Source organism: Saimiri boliviensis, chromosome 5 (assembly GCF_048565385.1).
Source record: "Saimiri boliviensis isolate mSaiBol1 chromosome 5, mSaiBol1.pri, whole genome shotgun sequence".
Taxonomy (NCBI): domain Eukaryota; kingdom Metazoa; phylum Chordata; class Mammalia; order Primates; family Cebidae; genus Saimiri; species Saimiri boliviensis.
The window spans coordinates 65126114-65146809 of NC_133453.1; the positions used below are offsets into that span (position 1 = coordinate 65126114).

At 43.3% G+C, this 20696-nt stretch overlaps 1 protein-coding gene across 2 annotated transcripts in view; it reads left to right on the forward strand.

Annotated features, from left to right (window-relative positions):
* Window positions 1-20696, forward strand: part of WIPF1 (WAS/WASL interacting protein family member 1) — a 125772-nt gene that overhangs the window by 12374 nt on the left and 92702 nt on the right. The gene's annotated exons all lie outside the window — the stretch shown is intronic.

The window sequence follows — 20696 nt, forward strand, 5'->3', positions numbered from 1 at the left end:
CCCAGCTGTGTTGCCTAGTAGTCAGATGGCCTTGACAACAACAGTATGCTGAAGTAGAGAATCTGCAGGAACAGGGAGAAGGTGGTGGCCAGCATGTCGGTGATGCCTCTGATGGGACACACCATTAACATCTCCACATAAGGTCCATCTTAACAATGCAATGGTCAGTGTTGTGACCTGTCATTCAGAGGTCTGAGGAGCCAGAGCCTGATAATTTACCATCCCTGCTTTTGACTAAGTATTTAATAAGGGAAAGAAGTATATATCCACCACATTTCTCATTTAGCTAAAATAGTGTATGTGAAATATATAAAGATCAATTTATATTTTAGCAAACTCATGGAGTTCTTTGTTTATACTTGAATCTCATTGTGTACCTGCTAAAGAAGAAATATTCGCTGAAACACTGAACTTTTTCTATTGTACTGAGGTTTTTTTTTTTTGGTAATAGTATTTTTGGAAATGGAATTTGAGCTAGATGCTGTCCAGGTACACTGGGCAGATTTTTTATTTACAGATGTTTTATTTACATCCAGTAAAAAACACTACCTCACTGTATATAAACACGCATCCTTTATATTCACCCTTATTCTGTATTAGTGCATAACCCTGAAACCATCTGTCCTCACCATCTACCACACACACTTGCATCTGCACACATGTACACATATGTCATTGACTTACCCCTTTTAAGGAGCACTTAAGATATAACCAGGAAGCACCAATTCCAGACTTCCTTGGAAAAGTCAGTGTATTGCTGTTCATTTGATGTGTCAGCCTTTGTAGCTTCACAGAAGGCAGAGATCATCACTGACTAATGAACACTTTGTATAGTCTCAGACAAAACACCCTATGCCGAAGCGGGTGACTCTTAAGTGCTTTGGAGGGCATTCACTACAATGGCAGTGATTCCTGAGAGTGGGTACAATACTTAATGCAGGGCATTGCCATTGAGAGTTCTGACCTGAGTCTTAGTTGGTGGCTGTGGCCATTGCTGGTTGAGCCTCCTGTTTGTAATTCTTAGTCGTAGTCTAAGGAACAACACATTGCTGTTTTGGCTCAGCAGCAGACCATGCTGGATGACAGCCAGCCAGCAGGAACTGTGCACTGCTCTTGCTTCTCGAGATTGGTACTAACATTACAGGCATCTATTTGTGCATGGAAAGATCCTGGACCAACACACTGGTCAATGGTTCCCCCGTGGACTTTCTGCCTTGCAGAGAGATTAGACCAACCTGTCTGCCTGAGAAGCTGAACTTCAGGACAAGTGCCCTCGACAACCCAGTTACCCTTTGTAGATAGGATTGTGACAAGGGCTTTCTGCGTTCTAGCTTAGATGCCCAAGAAAACATAGCAGAATCCTAATAGAAGCTTTCCCTGTGCTCCCTGTCAGCACTGGTCCTAGCAACACAGACGGGGAGAGGAACAGGGAGGAGGCTCCTGGTGATGGGGAGGATGCAGAGGCCAGCAGTGAAATAAGAAAAAGAATCTGGTGGTTCTGGGCTGCAGGGAGGGACCCCATCAGTGGGATGGGGGCAGGGAGTGAAGAGCAAGGGCTCCTAATCTTCCTCTGTGAGGCTGCTGGGTTGGAGGCTGCTGGGTTGGATTCCTGGCGGTGCCAGGAACTCAGTGAGCTGGACTAAGCTAGGGTCTGCCTTTAGGAAAACTCATTAGGAAACAGAGATAAGAGGAGGCCCATCTCATGCTTACCCTTGCAAGAATGCTCTCCCCTCCCCACCTTGAAAACTCCTTGTCATGTCTTACATCTTAGTTCATGTCACCTTTTTTGAAACCATTCCCCATTCCTCTCCAGCATGACAGTTCATTTCTTTTTAAAATTATTTTTAAAGTTTATTTATTTTTGAAGTAGTGTCTCACACTGTTACCCAGGCTGGAATGCAGTGGCACAATCATAACTCACTGCAGTCTCAAACTCTTGGGCTCAAATGATCCTCCTCCCTCACCTTCCTGAGTAGCTGGGACTGCAGGCACATGCCACCATGCTCAGCTAACATTTTTTCATTTTTGTGGAGATGGAGTCTTTCTGTACTGGCCAGGCTGATCATGAATGCCTGGCCTCAAGCAGTCTTCAGCCTCCCAAATAGCTGGGACTGCAGGCGTGAGCCACTGCACCCAGCTTCAACAGTTAATTTCTTTAATGTTGTATTTAGTATCTGTCTCCCTATTAGATTGTGAACTGTTTGATAGCAGAGAAATGCAGCAATTTACCCTCTTTATTGCCAGTGACAAGTGTATGCTTGGCATATACCTAGTGCCTAAGAAGTACCAGCTGAATGAAATCATGTGTCCTTCAGGGCAGTCATCTCAAGTTTTGTTTTAATGGTTTATTAACTACCTAAGAATTCTGGAACACTGAAATGTTAGTAACTGTTGACCACAATGAAACAGGTCTAGAAATAGAGCACTTCTTCATTTGTATTGGAGGTCAACGGAATTCTGAAAATAATTTACCAAAATTTTACTTACTTCTCAGGAATGCATGGGAATGTAAGGGGTCTTCATCTGGATTCACTGTCTGGGTGCTGTTTTCTAATTTCTTATCTGCCTGGGTACCACTCAGCAGTATTTTGCCATGGCCGCAGAAGTCAGGGATGAATTATTCCTATTTAGATTTCCAGTAATCATTTTTGGAGAACTAATGATAATAACAACATTGTTTACTATTTACCAGGTGAAATTCTGAATGCTGTAAATGAACTTATTGAACCCACATAACCACCCTCTAAGGCAGGCACCATTATTGTTTCCATTTACAGGTGAGGAATTTGAGGGTAATCAGCTGGCCCAGTTTCACACAGCAAGGTCAAGATTCAGTCCAGGGAGGGTGGCTTCGGCCCCCTCTGAACCATGGGGCCCTTCTGCTTCTTTGGTCAAGGATGTTCAGTTAAAAGGACCTAGGTGGTCCCAGCTTTGTTCAGGCAGCTGACTGACCACTGTCCTAGATGTTCTTCACGTCCCTCTGTTTGTTGCATGTGAGCTTCTGGTTAGGGCCACCGACCTGCTGTGGAAAGAACAGCAAGAAGCAGTGATGGCTAACTGCTGATCCACCCATCAGCTCTTTGTGGGGTATTTTGGGTCTGGGGTTAACTTTGCTTTGAATCATTCACATTGACACCTGATACCCATCGTAGACATATATTCAAAATATCCCCTAAGACTTCAGTGCTCTTTAATGAGGAAGAAAATCTTCCTCGAGTGTCACAAATGCTGCCTAAAACTGGTGGCACTGACTAGTGTCACATTATGTTTTCAAGAATAATAATAAGTTACATTCAACTGGTAGAAAAGGAATATAATACTCAACTGAAAAATGCACACCCTTTTTTCTTTTAACTAAAAAGAGGTAACATCCCAGAACATTAGAGCAGGGAAGCAAAGTGAAGATCATTTTGCCCGACCTCGCATTTTGCAGGTAAAGAGACAGAACCCAGAGAAGTCAGGTGGTTTGCCCAAGGCTAGTGGCCAGTTGATAGCAGAGTTGAGACCGGAACACAGGCCTGCTGGGTTTCAGTCTGGTTCTCTTCCCCTACCTGAGATTAGATAAAATGTTCCATAGATGATTTTCTTACTAAATTATAGGCAAAACAGAACAATCTGTTTCTTTACTGGGCAGGACCAAGGTTAACAGTGCCTGAAAGAGGTGAGAGATGCAGCTGGAAACCTCCTTCAGGCACAAAACACAGCAAGACGGAGGCTGGGGAGGGTGCTTAGCAAGGTGGTGTTTCAAGAGCAGCTGTCCTGTGGAGTTTCCACTGCACAGCCCCTGCCTTCGGGACAGTCCCAGGTAAAAGAGCAGATACCTATCTCCAGTAACTACTGGCTGTAGTAGTTTTGGGGGTGAGAGAATCAAACTAGGGGAGTTTATAGCAGAGTTCAGGGAGAGGAGGGCAGGAAGAGGAGGGAAATGGCTACTTCCTTTCCATAAAGAAAAATATATCAAAACCTGCTGCGGAGAGCAATCTTTAGGCAGCTTAGCCTCATCCTGGAGGCCGGCAAGCTGCAGGGCTCTTGCTGGGCTGCTGGGAGGGAGACTTTAAGCCCTCCACCCGCTCCACCCCCTCTCCCCCTCCCTCCCCATTCCCCCCCCCCCTCCACCATCCCCACCAACCTCCAGAGGCCTCCCTTCCCGGTGCTCTGAATCACCAGCAACCAGGGCAGGATTTGCCCCCTAGGATCAGAGCCACAGGTTGACCACAGATAACCTTTGTACCTGCAGTCAATGACTGGGGACCCTCACAGGCAAGAGGAGATGAGATCAGCTCTTTATCAGATAGAGACAGAAACCTAGGGCTGGATGGGGGTCCGGAGCAGTGTTCTTACCTCTGAGCTACATGTCTCAAAACAGCCCAGGGAAGCGGGTGGAGGTGGGAGGGGCTGTAAAGTGTCATTGGCCTGGGACTAATTTCAGCCCTGATCTTGCATGATCCCACCCACAGGAAGAGCATTTTGGGGGAACTGAAACTGTAAGGCCTGAGAAGAAACTTGAGGGGAATTCTTCACAACTCCTGCAGAGACGGTGACCAGTCCCCAACAGAGTGTGCCGTACTTGGTAGACTGTTCGTGAGTGGGAAATGCTTTATTCCTTCCCTGCCTTTGGGCCTCACTCACTGTCCGTCCCCGTGGTGAGCTCTCTGCTGGCAGTTTATCTGGTCATCTTTTCAAGCCCAGAGAAGGACAGAATAAAAAGCTTAGAGGAGCAGAAGCTAAAAAAAAAAAAAAAAAAAAACCAACTGCGTTCTTAAACCCAATCTGATACAGCAAGGTTTTCAGGGAGTGCAGCTGCTCACAAGACTCAGCCTCAAATCTGTGGAACATTGTTCTTGGTCAGAGGGCAAAGGGATCGCTTTGTGTTTTTCTGATGTGAGCCTGGACCCTTCTCGAATTAAACAGGAAACTAGAGGCAGATCTAGGATCCAAATTGAGAAGTTTCTGATTCCCATGTCTGTGGTCTCCCTGCCTTGTCCTTGATTAAAATGGCAGTTTTGGAGGCACATCCCACCATTGAGCATTCTGTGCCCGCATTAGCCAGTTTCCTGCAAAGCCAGACCCCTGGGCATGTACAGGCTATTGCCTTAAACCTGGATGGCTCGGAAAGTGGCCTCCAGCTCTCCTTCTTTGTAGTCAAGGAATGTGGAGGAGCCTGTAGTAGGTAGGCCAGGCACTGAGCTGGGTGCAGAATGGGCTTTACCTTCTGAACTTACTGTCCCAGCTCCAGCATAAACAAATGGACTCTCATGAAACCAGTAATGGCTTGCTTGCTTGAGGAACTAGAGGGCAGGGTGTGCTGTAACTCACCCGGGTTGCGTAAGACCATCCAGTGAGTTCCTCCTTTTTTACCCCCTGAGGTACATCAAAAGGGCCCTAGACAGAAAAACTGTAAGGAATAAACTCAGTCCACAAGCAAGGAACCGTGCATTGTATAGATTCCTGGGGCTGGTAAAGCAGACAATGGTGGATACCTTCAACTCTTGCCAGAGTAATTTTTTTTTTTTTTTTGAGACAAGATCTCACTGTGTCACTCAGGCTGGAGTACAGTGGCACAATCATGGCTCCCTTACAGCTAAGGAATCCTGCCTCAGCTTCCCAAGTAGCTAGGACTACAGGCACATGCCATCATGCCCAGCTAAGTTTTTAAGTTTTGCAGAGATGAGGTCTTACTGTGCTGCCCAGGCTGGTCTCAAACTCTTGGGTTTAAGTGATCTTCTTGCCACAGCCTCCCAAAGTGCTGGGATTACAGACAAGAGTCCCCGCACCTCGCACAAAATATTTTTAAGAAAGAAAATGTAAGAAATTACAGTGGTATGGATTAGAGTTTAAACAAAACCAAAAGAAGCATGCTCAGAGAAGACCCCCATCCCTCCACTCAGATGACAAACATGAAGGGTGACAATTTGTCTGCATGCAGTATCTAGAAAGGAGACACTCTGAGCAGAGTCCATTGTAGAAAGACACATTGTCTAAACCAGGGTTCTGAAACCTTTTTTGGTCATGACCTGCAGTAAGAAATACATTTTTCACTGAGACCCAGTACATACAAGGTAGATAAACAGAAAGAAAAACAAAAGTTTTTTAAAAACAATTTTCATGTTTACCAAATGCAACAAATTTTCTCTTCTATTCTATTAAAAATAAAAAGCTGGTTGCAACCTACTAAAGTGATTTGGTGGCCAAAGAATGGGTAGCAATTTGCATTTTGAAAAATACTTATTTAAATAGAAATGTGTCAGGCATATAGAAACCAGTCTCATTGTAGCTCTGGCAGATTTCTGCAGAAGATCCAGTGACACAGGTTTCATGATCCTAGAAATGGATTTTCTTACTCTTTCAATCGCTCGGAGTTGTTGAGGTGGTAATGGTGATGAAGGCCAAGGAAGAGAGTAGAGGAGATAGTGATGGAGGAATTAGGAGGCTGAGTCTTAACTCTGCTCAGACAGAAAACAGTTGAGTGTCTGTGATGCATTGTCCAGACACGAATGAGACACAGACCCTGGTCTATGGCTGCTCGTAGTCGAGCTGTTTGCTTCATAGTAAAATAGGAGCAAAAAATCAGAATCATGCAGGGAACCTTGGCTCCTTCATTCTGAGTTCTCTAAAAGGAGAAACCATAGTGTAGGGATATATGCAACACTATATCCTAGGTCTGTCTCTCCTCTATCATGAATATTCAATAAATTTGTATTGGAAGACCATGTTACCTGATTAATACTTGTATTTGCAACTAGGCTGGTAATAATCCAATCATCTATAGTGGTATTGTTATTAAAATATTACTAATGTTAATAAAACATTAATGTGATGTAGGATAGGGCGGGATAGATAAGAAAGATCCAGACCTGGCATGGTGGCTTATGCCTGTAATCCCAGCACTTTAGGAGGCCAAGGCCAAAGGAACACTTGAGCCCAGGTGTTTGAGACCAGCCTGGGCAACATAGCAAGACCTTGTCTCTATTTAAAAATTAAAAATAAGAAAAAGAAAGACCCAGAAGAGTTCAGGTTATATAGCAGAACTGCAGACGGCATCTGGGTTTCAGGTCCTCCTCAGAGCAAGCCTTTAAAGGTTGAGATTTTTCTGGTTTGACTTGTAAGTAGGCCCTGGGACAGCTTGCCCTGGCTCCTGGCCTAGAGACAAGAAGTCAAAGTGGTGTGGGCTGAGCCCAACTCTGGTCACTGCGGAACACAAGAGAGGGCATTCTGGCTTTCCCCTGCTGCTCATTTGAAACTGCACTGAGTTTTCCCACTTGGGTCAGCAGTTCAAGATGATGTGATTCAGGCTTAAGTCACCCCAAGTTTCTGTGTTGTAGGTTTCTGTAGAGATGAGGCAGACCACTCTCTGTTGGATCCTAAATGGAGTCTTTGTTTTAAATCCTGGACCAACTCAGCACTAAGGGGGCATTGAGGTTGAGGAGTGGTCTTGGGGCCCTAGAGACCCTGGCGCAGGTCCCAGTGCAGAGTGAATGAGCCCCTCCATACCCTCTGGGCTGGCTTTCCCAAAAGCAAGCTCTGTTCTGACTGTCCTGCCCCAAGGGCTGGCGCTTCAGACTCCCAGCTACTCATGCTGCTGCTGTACTAAATTAGATTGAGGCCCTTCATTCAAGCACTTCGCGCATGTGCGCTTGCATATATACGTGTGTGTGTGTGTGTGTGTGTGTGTGTGTGTGTGTGTGTGTGAGAGAGAGAGAGAGAGAGAGAGAGAGAGAGAGAGAGAGGGTGAGAGACAGAGAGAAGGGGGTTCTGGTTGGAGAGGGAAGCAGGAATTTGCAGGGAGGAGAGGGAAAGACAGTACCTGACTTGGGATGGAAGCAGAGAGCTCCAGGTTCTACTGCCAGCTCTGTCACCATCTGTGAGACCTTGGGCCTCGGTTTCCTCATCCATAAATTGGGGAGGTTAGAGCTGCTTCCTCTGATATCCTTTGGCTCAGATACCTTGTGGCTGTCAGGCCTGAGCAGCATTTTCTGGCAGGAAAAAGAGGCTGCCCAGAGCTTCCTTCTCAGGCATCTAGTGTGTACATTCTTTCCTGTGCCCGCATATGGAAGCAATTTCTGGATTATCCCAGGCACTTGTGCTGCTGAGCTCACCCAAAATAGAAGAGCTTGGTAGTGGTAAATGGAAAAAGAGAAAAAATCTGCATGCGTGTTCCTCTGTATTCCTCCCACAGTGACTTTCATATCTGGAATCCCTCGCGCAATTTGCTTTTCCATGCTGTGGCAAGGGCGTGTCAGTGGGTTTGGGGAACTTCACAGAAAAATCCTGATAAAGTGAAGTGCTTCTCTCCTGAGGCCAAAGGCCACTTTGTCTTTTTCCCCAGGAAGCTTCAAGCCTGTGGAAACTGGTGGAGAGGTGGGGTGGGGGCGTGGAGGGGACCATAATGTTCCCACATTTATTGTAATTTTTCTCTCTGGTCTGTTAAAATCAAGACTGTTAATGGCTGGCTGAAACATCAGCCAAGAGCTTTGAAGGGAAAATGTTTTATTGGTTTCTTCTCTGCCAAGTGAAACCTTTACCTGTTTCTCCTCTGCAACCGTTGGAGGGTTGGGTCATGGTTATCTGGTAACTTGTAAACTGGAGGCATGGGGCATTTACTCCTAAATTCAGGTCAGGAAAGTGACTTTTTCTAGAGCACAACCTTGCTCACAAAGCCTCAACTGTGGCCCCAATCCCCATAGAAGGTCCTCTGGACTTTGTTTTCTCCCACCCTTTCTTCACTCCTGACCTTAATTCTTGGGGAAGGAAATTATTCAAAAGGGCATGTTTATAAAGGAATGATTTTTGTTCCCCTTTCAGTCTGTCTCTAACTTCTCTATGCCTAATCTCCCACTGATGTTAAAATTTAAACATTAATCTTGTAAAGCAGAGGTATTTTTCCTAGAAATGAAATCTAAGTAATTAGGAATCTATAAATGTTTTATCAACACTTGTTAAAGGTGTTGCATTCGTGTTCTCATATTCCGAATACTTTCTGGAAAAATCTTTCAAAATCAAGACAGTAGGCTGGAGAATGCCAAAAGACTCTTAACAGGGACCACATTCTCTATTTGTTTTGCTTCTGGGTCTCCTGTGCAGAGGCTTCTGGTCCAAGCAGCCCTCTCATTTCCTTTGGAGAAAGCATGTTTATGACTCTGGTTTGATTCATCTGGGGTTGCTGCCCTGACGGGCTGGAAATCAAACATGACATGAAGATAGAAACACTTATTGGAACCTCACGTGTCTGGCCACCTTATTTCAGGGCACTCAGATTAGCTCTACTTGGTTACACATAGTTGTAATTCTGTACATAGTAAACTAAACTGTTTATAGGACTAGGACTAGGCCTCTGCTGGATTCTCTTTAGCACTGATCGAAGGTCCAGCTGACCCATATCCTGTCCTCTAGAGGCTAACAGTCTAGACCACTAGTCCAGGGGAAGAGTTATGAATTCAGGCCTCACTGAGGTATGGGGGAAAGCTGACCCTGTACTACATCCGCAGATCCAACCAGGGAAGGATAGAAAGTGTTGTTAAGCCTATGATCATTGCCTGCACTGAACATGTATGGACATTCTTTAGTCCTTAGTCCCTGAACAGTACAGTATAACAACCATTCACATAGCATTTACATTAGGTATTACAAGTAATCTGGAGATGATTTAAAATATACTGAAGGATATGTGTACGTTTTATGCAAATACTATACCATTTTGTATAAGGGACTTTAACATCGAAGGATTTTGATATCCTGGAACCGAACCCCACATAGGTTTGGAGGGATGACTCTTATCAACTTGGGGCAAGGGGAGGTGCACTGCAGCCGTGGAAATACAGTCCTGTGCTGTCCCAGGAGGATGAAGGAAGAGGCACTTCATCTGCTCTTTTCTTCCAGGGATTTTCCTCCTCTTCAGGATAAGCACCATGTCCCGCCTCTGGTCTTTAAGGCAGCCACACCTACCCAGATACCACACACCCACTGACCCATGGAGTTGAACCCAGCTCTCCAAGGTGGTTACCCTTGCTCGTCCTCACTCCTCTGCAACCTGTTTTTGCTTCATCTGTTCATTCAACAAACATTTATTAAGTGCTCACTGTTGAGGCTTGCTTAAGACAAGGTCCTTGTCTCAGTGGAGTTTATGTTCTGGAAGGGAGAAACACACAGGAAACAGATGCTTGCGCAGATAAATTAAGATAGTGATGAGGGCTGTGAAAAAAGCAGACAGCCTGACGGGATGAAGAATGATAGGAATAGGCTTGAGACATGGCGGTCAAGGGAGGGCAGCGCTTCCAAAGCTGAGATGCGAATGACAAGGAGACAGATGCATGATACCTGGAGAAGTGTGTGTCTGGCCAAGGGCAGGACCCATGCAAAGGCCCTGAGGACAGCATGCTGGACAAGTCCCAGAAAGGACAGAGGGGGAGTGTGGCTGTAGGGAGAGAGGTGGGAGCCATGCCAGAGATGTAGGCAAGGGCAGGTGCTCCCTGAGGTCTCTGAGGATCTTAAATGTAATAGGTTTTTTACCAGTGGGGTGATAGAATATGATTTATGTTTTCATAAAATTACCCTTGCCTCAGTCCCATCTCCGCCCAGCTCTGAGCTCATGGCCTCCTACCCTAACTTACACCTGCCTGCCGAGTCAGGCTGCCCCTCAGGCAGGTTTGCCTGCCACATGCTGGCCTGCCTGCTGCAGCTGTCCTAGTTCAGGTCACTTCTGCAACTCCAGCACCAACTGATCAGCTATGCCTTGGGATTCAAAGGATGGGTGAATCAGTCTGCTGTGAGCTGGACTGCAGTGCCAGGCAGGGAAGAGAGTGAGATGCCTTCTAGGCTGTGAGGCTTTGGACAGGCCCCTCGTCCCTCTCGACTTCAGTTCCAGCCTCTGTCAGGTGCTTTCCAGCCCCAGCCCTAGGTGTCATTGGTTGTTGCCTGATTGTAATAACAGTATATATCACGCACTCGTTCTGTCCCAGACTTTGTGTATGGCACTCAGTCCTCTTGACAATGCTATGAGAGTGGCACTGCTTGGTAACCTTCTTTTAGAGTGGAGGAAACTGAGATACAGAGTGAGTAAGCAACTCCAGTCCACAGCTAGAACACGGTTGAGCCAAGATTCAAGGCAGACGGTCTGATCCAGTCCACCCTCATACACTTCCGTCAACCACTGAACTGCCATAGGTGCTGTGGGAATGGTTTTCCCCACCCACCCCCGACAGTCATGAACTAGGACCTTTTTTCTGATTGCTTAGCCAGCCTGCTGCCCTCACCGGGAACGTCACACCATCCCTGCTTGACACACTGTGCCTCAAGCAGTGAGCGGACAGGGTAGAACTGTTTGCCCAGCAGACCCAACACATCTAGGGAGGAAAAAAAATAGGAGCTATTTCTCATTTTTTAGTCTAGCTTTTGCTCTCAGCCATGTTTAATAGGATTCATGTTCAGTTTCACTAGTGAACAGGACATTGTTGATGCTGTGGGCCCTTTTTCTCTCACTTAGTGTCGGAAGCTTTGAAAACCCTGGGAACTGATTCTTCCCTTCCCAAGCATGCAGCATTCAAGCTCCTGGCTTGTTCCTGAATTCACTTCTCTATTTTATCCAACACATAAAATTTATTAATTGGAGGTAGTTTTAAGAGGCATGCTGTATTCTAAAAATATATTGATAATTTTACCTACTAAACATCATTCAGAAATTTCAAAGCATTATTTGTCCAGTATAATCTGTTAAAAAATATTCTTGGCGTTTTGTTTTATGGTTTTTTGTTTGTTTGTTTGTTTGTTTTTACAAAAGACAGATACTTTGCTTAGGCCATAGTTCTTACAAAACGATTTTTTCTTTCTGAAAGAAAAGCAATGATTAGAAGGAGCAGTCCAGGTTTCCATCAAGCCAGTATCAATTTAGCAGTGTTTCTTCTCATTCTGAGATGTGCATGCTAATGTTGATAGCTAATATTTAGGATTCAAAATACAATCTATCCAGAAAATATTCTGGATTATGTAACTGTGTATCAGCTATCTCTAGGGAGTGTATGTGCATATATATATGGTGTAACTAATTGGATGTCTGGGTTAAAGGCACTGAGTAGCTGTCTATTTTTACTAGTTCACTGACAAGTCGTTAACTGTCTGTATAAAAATTAGCCATTCTCATCTTTAGATGGTGATGGATTTTTCACACTGAACTGAACATTTGGTGCCCAGTAACAGTGTTCCAGTTCCCCCCCATCCACGGCTGTAGTTATGCTCTGTTGGTGAGTGAAAGGAAATGGAACAGCAGGGATAGGTCGGCCATGGGATTCTAAGCAGTTTCCATTTGTGCATTAATGTTCACATCCCCTCCTTGGTTGGATTTCTGAACTTTAATGTCAAACCTGGAATCTCTTTGTCACGGAAGAGTAGGAATATATTTTCATTGGATAATATCTTAAAACCAAAGAAAATGACAGAGGAAAAATGTGATGTAATGTAAATGAAAGCTGGTGGTATGAGTTCCTCTATTTCCTTTTAGTTCTTTTGCTGTTTTCTTGAATCTGCTATTTCTTAGAAATGTTTCTTAGAGACATTGATGTGTCTTTGCATGAAACTTATTCTGTGAGGTAATTCTTTATTCCCTTTTATTCATATATTTAGTTTATCACAGTTACATATTGCTATGTAAGAACCCCCCTAGAATTTTAGTGGCTTACAACATGAGTCATTTTACTTGCTTGAAATTCTATAATCTGGGATGGGCTCAGCTGGCAGCTCTTCTGCTATTCTTGCCTGTAGTCAGTCTTGCGTCAAATTATCTGGTCAAGACTCAGCTGGGAAACAGGGATGACTGGGCTTCTCTTTCCATGTAGAGTCAAGACCCCTTGCCTTCAAGTGGTCTCTCCATGTGGTCTCTTCAGGGTCTCAGCAAGGTCACAGGGCTTCTTACTGGTGGCTAGGATCACAAAAACACAAGTGGCAGGGTGTCCCTCCTGCACCATTCTGTTGGTTAAAACCCAAATTTAATGGAGGAGACCACATAAGATATAAACGCCAGAATACATGGCTAATTGGAAGCCACCAGTGGAACAGATTACCACAGTCATTCTTCAGTCAACTAATATTTCCCAGGTACTGAGTATATAGTAGTGAACAAGTAAAGTGTGGCCTCTGCCCTCCTGGAGCTTATAGTCTGTCGGGAGCACGACTGAGCGATGAAGATGTTACCACACAGTGTGGTGAGTCTGGACTGGAAGGATTGTTGGGTGTCTGGGGTGCACTTTGGGAAGGGTACGTAACCCAGGCCTGGACTTTTCATGGAAAGATAGAGGAGTCATCCTGTGGCGATGGGTGAAGAAAGTTGCTGGCAGAAGGACAGCATGCTCCTAGGCCAAGAGACAAGAAAAGCATGGCCCTTTCATGGAACTGAAGGAAGTTTCATGTTGGTAGAGAGTACAGATAGAAAGCAGAGCTGTCAGGAGAGGAGCTGTCATACCTAGGGTTTGCAAAATAAAAGGCAAGAGAATTAATGAGAATTAAGCAGGGGCCTCATCACATGTTTACGAGCTGGGTAAGCCGTGTTAAGAACATTGGACTTGATCCCAGTCATGATGGGAAGAGGATTTTAAGCAGGTCTGTCTTTCAGAACAGTCACAATATTAGCTATAGCAGACCGAGAATGGAGAGAGGTGGGCCTGGGACCCCAGGGAAAATGCTACAGAAGGATAGGCAAGGGAGGGAGGTGGATGGCCAATGGTATGGATCTCGGGATAAATTCCAGAGATACTAGTAAGAGTATATTTGCAAAGTGTTGGAGACTATGGGGGTGAACACAAGGGAAGGGGCAAGAGTGATCCTCAGATTTCTGGCTTGGGCAGCCAGTGATGGTCTCATCCTGCAATAGGGAACCCTGGAAGTGGGACAGGGTTGGACCTCTGGAAATGGACTGAAATACTGAGCCATCATGGACATACCAAGTTAGATGCCTTTGAATTCAGTGGTCCACTGCAAACCTTTTTCAGGACTAATATGTTGTGGGCCATTTAGATACTTAGCTCTGCCTAGCTTCCATGCTTCTCTCACATGCTTTGCTCCTTTTTGCTTCTCTTCTGTCCTCTGGCACAGAAGAGTAAAATGGCCAGGTCTGTGGCAGTGGGTCAGATACCCTGGTGATGCATAGTTCAGGATTGGGGTTGGTGGGTTGTAGAGAACAGCTCAGGACACAGAGTTGAGAAGTGCAAAGGTAAGAGGATTGGGGAGCAATTGGAAGGTGGAGAAGGAAAAGAAACTTAGCTAGTTCAAAGAGAATTAAGAACTGACTGCAGACTTAATAAGGGCAAGGAAAGCATGAATCATCTGAGGAGGAAAAAAAGGAATAAAATAGAGAAGACAAAGAGAAAGAGTTGATTCCACAAGCTATGGCCTGTATCACAGAAGACTCTAGAATCTTGTTTTTTATCCCTCCTTTTTACATTTGCATTAAAAATTTTTTAAAGTAAAATAAGCCCTTTTTTCTGAAAGCTTTAATGAATAGAAAAGGGAGCCTTCAGATAAGCTTTCTCCTTATATAAAAAAGAAACTGAGCAGTTAACACACAAAGATAAACTTTAGGTTTTTGTGGAAGAAAAGGACTCCTAGGAAAAGAAAGAGACATACAAACAGTTAAGGTGAATGAAAAAGGAATTCGGTAGAATACTTTGTTGTCTATTCCCAAGTGATTTGACAGAGAAATATCTGTAGCCTCAGAGAATGGAGAGAGAGCATGTCTCCGTTATCAATTTTTAATAAACATAAATGGCACAATAAATTATGCATGGAGGAATGATATAAAGCATTAAACAATAAGGGATAAATAATTTAAATGATTAAAAACTGCCTCTGTCATATGTTTGATGTATGAGAACTCTATTTGAATTTTCTTTTCAAGGAAATGGAGGATTTTTAAAGAGAGCTTTTGCAAAATAGGTTTACTAAGGGAAGAACCTGTGGTGGTCTACCAGGAGAGGTTGTGGAGTACAGAAATGACTGACTCACACAGTCCGTAACTTGTGCTCTCGCTGATAAATATGTGAATAGCACCTTGCTGATGGACAGTTTTATGTCAGATGATCAGTGGTAAAGCACTGCCCATCTTCTAGAAGATTGAGACCTGAGCTTTTTTTTCATGTATCCAGAGAAACTTTGTCAGAGGTCAGAAGTACTGTGAACTCTGTTTCTTATGCAGTCTTAGACTTCCAGAACAGGATTCCTAGGTAAAAGGTACTATCCCTGTATATTCACTGATGCAGGTAAACTCCATTTCTATCCCAAAATTAGAGTAGCTGGGTGGATTACATCCAAAGAAGTGTCAGCAAGGATAGGCCCGCTGCTTGTTGGCCACTCATCTTAGGGGAGCCACATTCATCCAAAATACCATATTCTAACATGCAGTGGTTGACAGCATAGGTGTTGGGGGCAAAGATACCCCAGTACGAACCTACTCTCTGCCACTTACTAGCTTTAGGACGTTTGTCAGGTTAATTTAACCTTCCTGAAGTCCAGTTTCCTTATTTGTAAAATAGGCCTAACCACCCCAAAATACTACTGATCATTAAATAAAATACTTAGCTCAACGCCTGGAGTATTAGCAAATTCTCATTAAATGTTTGTTATTAGCTATCGAATTATATATTGAATGTTTATTTTCCAGTCTCATAGAGGAATGGAAAACAGACCAATAGAACCAGGACAAAAGACCATAAATCTTGGAAATACCCACCATCTAATCTAAATTAAGGACCATAAACTATGGTTCAAAGGCCAGTTTTAGAAAATGAAGTTTTTTTTTTAAATGGAATTTACATCCCTTAAGGCAAAGGCATATGCTTCCAGTGAACTTCAGTCCCCAGTACTTCCACTGACTAACCCCAGCCATACTTACTCCTCTGTCAGCCTTGCTCTGGTAGGAGTTGGAGTTTGCTACCCCAAGCCTAATGGTTAGCTCTATAAATTTAAATCATTTCCCCCTAAGGTTCCTAGCTCCTTAAATGCTTTAATTTAACCTCAGGCATCTGATTACTATATAGCCTTAATGGAGATGGGAAAAAACGCCAAAGGAAAAAAACTAAAAAGCCAAAGCTAAACAACAGATTTTCCACCAGTTGCATCCTTTGTAGTTATTCCAAATTAATATTTACCTAACACCCATATAGGCATTATATTGCCCTGGGACTGTGGCCTCTCACAATTCAGAAGCTGATTATCTGGAAATATAATGCCAACACTTAATGGTTCACATTCTATAAGCACACAGGCTTATCAATAAAAATTTCAAGTTCAAAATGTTGGTGTAACAGACAACAAGAGGCTGAAAATATACTGTAGGTATTTTAAAACATGAATGTAAATACTTTGACTCTCCTCACAATGAGAGGTAGGCCTGTGGCCCTTCCCCTTGAATCTGATGGGGAAGAGGTTGTGACTACTTTGACCAATGGACTACAGCAGAAATGATCCTGTGTAACTTCCAAGGCTAAGACATAAAAAGCTATACTCCTGCCTTGTTCATTGGAAACACCTGGATTTAGAGACTTGAGCTACCACGTAAGAAGTCCAGCTACATGCCATAAAGCCTTCTTGTAAGTGCTCTGGATGACAGTCTTAGTTGAATCTATCCCTTAAATAACTTCCTAGCTTTGTACTGGGCATATACACAAAGAAGCCCTCTTGGGAGTGGATTCTCCAGACCCCGTGTTCTAGCCCGCAATTCATCAGGTGATCCCAGCCAAGACCACAGATGTTATGGAGCAGAGAATAGCTGTCTCCACTGTGCCATTTCTGAATTCTTGAGCCAAGAATCCATGAGAATAATGAATGGTAGTGGTTTTATCTAGCTGAGTTTTGGGGTCATTTGTTATGCAGCAGTAGATAGCTGAAGCACTTATCCAACAAGGTTGTCTGGCTTTGTAGTTTGGGCAGTTACCATATAACACATCATTGTGTTTGTAAGATCTTGATTGTGAGAACCACCTGGTTGCAATTTTATAGCTTGCTCAAAAGGTATGTCACTATTGTTTTTCATTTGGCAGTAACTCAGTGTTACCATTCTGAAGTAGAAACAACAACTTTGCTCAGTGATGATGAATTAGTGTATTAAAAAGTACTTTTTTTTTTTTTTGGAGACATTCTCACTCTATCTCCCAGGCTAGATTGCAGTCAGTGGGGTGATCTCAGCTCACTCACTGCAAAGTCTGCCTTCCAGGTTCAAGTGATTCTTCTGCTTCAGCCTCCTGAGTAGCTGGGACTATAGGCACTTGCCACCATGTCCGGCTAATTTTTTGTATCTTTAGTAGAGACAGGGTTTTACTCTGTTAGCCAAAATGGTCTTGATCTGTTGACCTCATGATCCACCTGCCTTGGCCTCCCAAAGTGCTGGGATTACAGGCGTGAGCCACTGCACTCAGCCACTTCGTTATTTTTTTTAAAAAAGGATAATAGTGTTGATTCATGTAAATACTTAATGTAATAATTATTTTAGGTTAATGAATAATGCTAATAGTTTGTGCTAGTAAGAGCATTTGCAAAATAATGTGGGCATATATAGGAAGATGAGGCTCTTAGAGCGTGAAGTAGCTGGTGCTTAAGAAGCAGCTGACCTGAAATGACAGTCTTAGTACTTCCACTTGGAATTAGTTGAGCAGTCTCCACAGATGATTGAGTTACAAGTTTGAAAATCAGTGCATTGCAGATCACAGGGCAGATCTCTTCTGAGAAGTTGTATGGAGAAAACTTTTTATTCTTTCTATTCACTGGTTTAAAAGCCCAACAAGCAGCGTGGAAGCCAGTTCCCTGTGAGTCAAAAGTCGTGTTCCTAGATTAGGGATGGCAAATCCACAGCACATCTGATGCCAATCTGTAGGGCTATCTCTGTAGACATAAGTTCACCATGGTGTTGGTCTCATCCGAGTTGTGCGGTGATCACATGCAGGTTCTCATGGCAGGCACCTGCCTGGGTATTTCTCACTACCCAGCCTTCTGAAAGAGCTCATGGGCACATTGAATCAGAGCAAGGGTCCCTAGCATAGGCATGAAGAAATATAGATTGGATGCTTCCTGTTTGTCAAAGACTTTCTATCTTGTTTAGACACCTGTTTCTCTGTTTAAAATATTATCAAGAGATATACTGTTTAATACTAAAAAGAAAACTGAAATGCTAAAGAGAGTCCATCATCATGGAGAAGAACATCCTTAAGTCAGGATGGTTTTAAGATTCAGCAGAAGTCGAAGGTCCAGGAAACAACTCCATATACAGGAGTTTATAGAAGGAGTAACAAAAGTGGTTTCATATGCCAGTGTTTGCCTTATAACAGGTTAATTTAGACTGAATTGGCATTTAAAAAATTTGAAGCTCTTATATGTTGTGTGTACACAGAGTGAACTGATCATTTATACAACTGGCCAACTAACTGCAGATTTTGAGAATGAGGGATTCCTCTGTTCTCTGTTGCTGGGAGGCAGTCATCTTTCATTCATTCAGGAAACACCTGCAAGGTGCCAGACCATTTCCCCCCAACCCCAGAAGGAGACAGACATGTAGAGGAGGATTTCTAGTGGACCATACTGGCACAGTGGTAGAGGAAGGGGGCACAGCTCTGCCTGGGAGGGTCCAGAAGGAAGAGTGTCCCCCGAACCAAGGCCAAGAGACAGAGCACCTCTTTCTGAGGTACTCACTGCCATAAGTGCTGACCAAACCCCAAATATGCATCTTTATTTCATCAGCTTGGCATAAGGAGAATTGACATATTGGAGGGGCTACCCAGAAAGAAGGGTGAATTAGAACTTAGCCTTAAGGTCACTGCAACAGCACAGGTTCTGGTGTTATTGTCAGAACTGAAGGAACCATGTGGAGATAAAGTCTTACCTGTTCTAGTTCAATGAAGTTAAGGTTTACAGTCATGCATAAAGTAGAAATTGCATCTATTCAGAATTATTCTTGATTACTATTTCCTTGGTTGACTTTCAGAGTGTTTTATATTCTTTTATGTAATGGTCAATCAGGAGCAGCCCTGGGAGAAGACATAGGAGAGGCTCAGGAAAACAACATTCATTGTACTTACGAGTCCTACGTATAGGAGGCACAGCACACCACATAGGGCCACATAGGAAAGACACCAGGGTTGTCAGGAGGCAGAAAACAGGAACAAGGGAACAGTTAGGCCAGAGCTTTTATTGGGGTTTCCTTGGGAAAGGCAAAGCATGGCAGGATGAAAACAGTTTAGAGTTGGCGAGCTTAAATAACTTCAGTGGGCTCTAAATTATAGGGGTGATACCTAGCACTGGGATGAACAAGGCAGAAGTATGTTGCCTCCTGGGTTATATGGGCCAGATAGGGAAGAGCTGACTCTGGATTGATTAGCTTGCATATCAAAAGCATGCTCCTGACTGAGCCCTTGTTATCTCTGAGAATTGGCTAGTCCCAGAAGGAGCAATCTCTCGTCAGCCAGAAAGGTTTTAAAGTTGTCTCAGACATAATAAAACATAGAAATTGTATATGTGTGTGTACCTAACACACAGATTAAGTAGCTAGCTGCCATTTATGGGCTCAGCATGTGAAATGCATGTATTTTTAAAGCTTGGAATCACACCCAGTGTGGCCTGATGAAGACAACACTGAGAGCCTTAAAGAAGAACCTGTAGATGTATGTCTGTCATCTCATGATTATCTGGGGGACATATTCACTGTGAGGAGTGGTGGGGGAAATGGCCATCAATGTTTGAATTTCTTTCTCCTTCTCCCTCAAGCATTAAAAGTTGGCTTTATATAAGTTAAATATGCCTGTTATGTAAACTACACAAATATGAAATGTAATCTCAACATTGGTTGGGAATTCCTGACCATTCTTTTTTAATAATTTGGATAGCCCAAGGCAGTTTGTCATTAATGACAAGGTCATTAATATAGTTTATTTGTTCTTATAACCCTAAATCCTTTTAATCAGCCTAGATGCATTTTTTTAAGCTGAATTCTTGCATCTAGTTCTACATTCCATAGCACACTGGACTTGGTCACAACCTATTTTCCCCCTGCATATTCTTTATTTCTTTGAGAGGGTTTCATGCCTATAAAACCTAGTTACTAGAAATCTCAACATGCTTTGATGAATATTACAGTTCATGTTGGTAATTTTCTAATAGTAAAGGAAACAGAGTTTATTAAAAACAAAAACCATAATCAACTCACTGTAATATTCCATTAACTCCTCTTCTCCCTCCACTTGCATCAGTGTTATTAATGCTCCACAGTGCACCAAAGGTTAAAATGCAGTTTACGCAAAATGTTCAGGAGACGTATTTCAGTAAACACACTTAAGTTATTAGACACAGAGATGGCTGATTATTTCTATATGCAGATTTGTCCTTGGAAGTTAATTGGTGGATATTATGTTGCTTTCAGTACCTTGCTTATATCATTGAGAATTATGCAATATTAATTTAGTAAATAGCACCCTTGTTCTATTTTAGGTACCACTCAGAGCACCAACTTTATTTCTGGAAGATGACTGCAGGCAAAGAAAATAATAGATGTTGCTGTACAAAATATAGTGTTCCCCATTCATTATAACTGTCACAAATTAATAAAATCTCGAGAGATGTTTCTGTTTTGTAAGTCCACTTCCTTCACAGAATAATGTAATTCAGCCTTACTGCAGCCATTTCAAAATGTGAATCATAATCCAGAAAAAATGTGATGAACACATGTGGTTGGA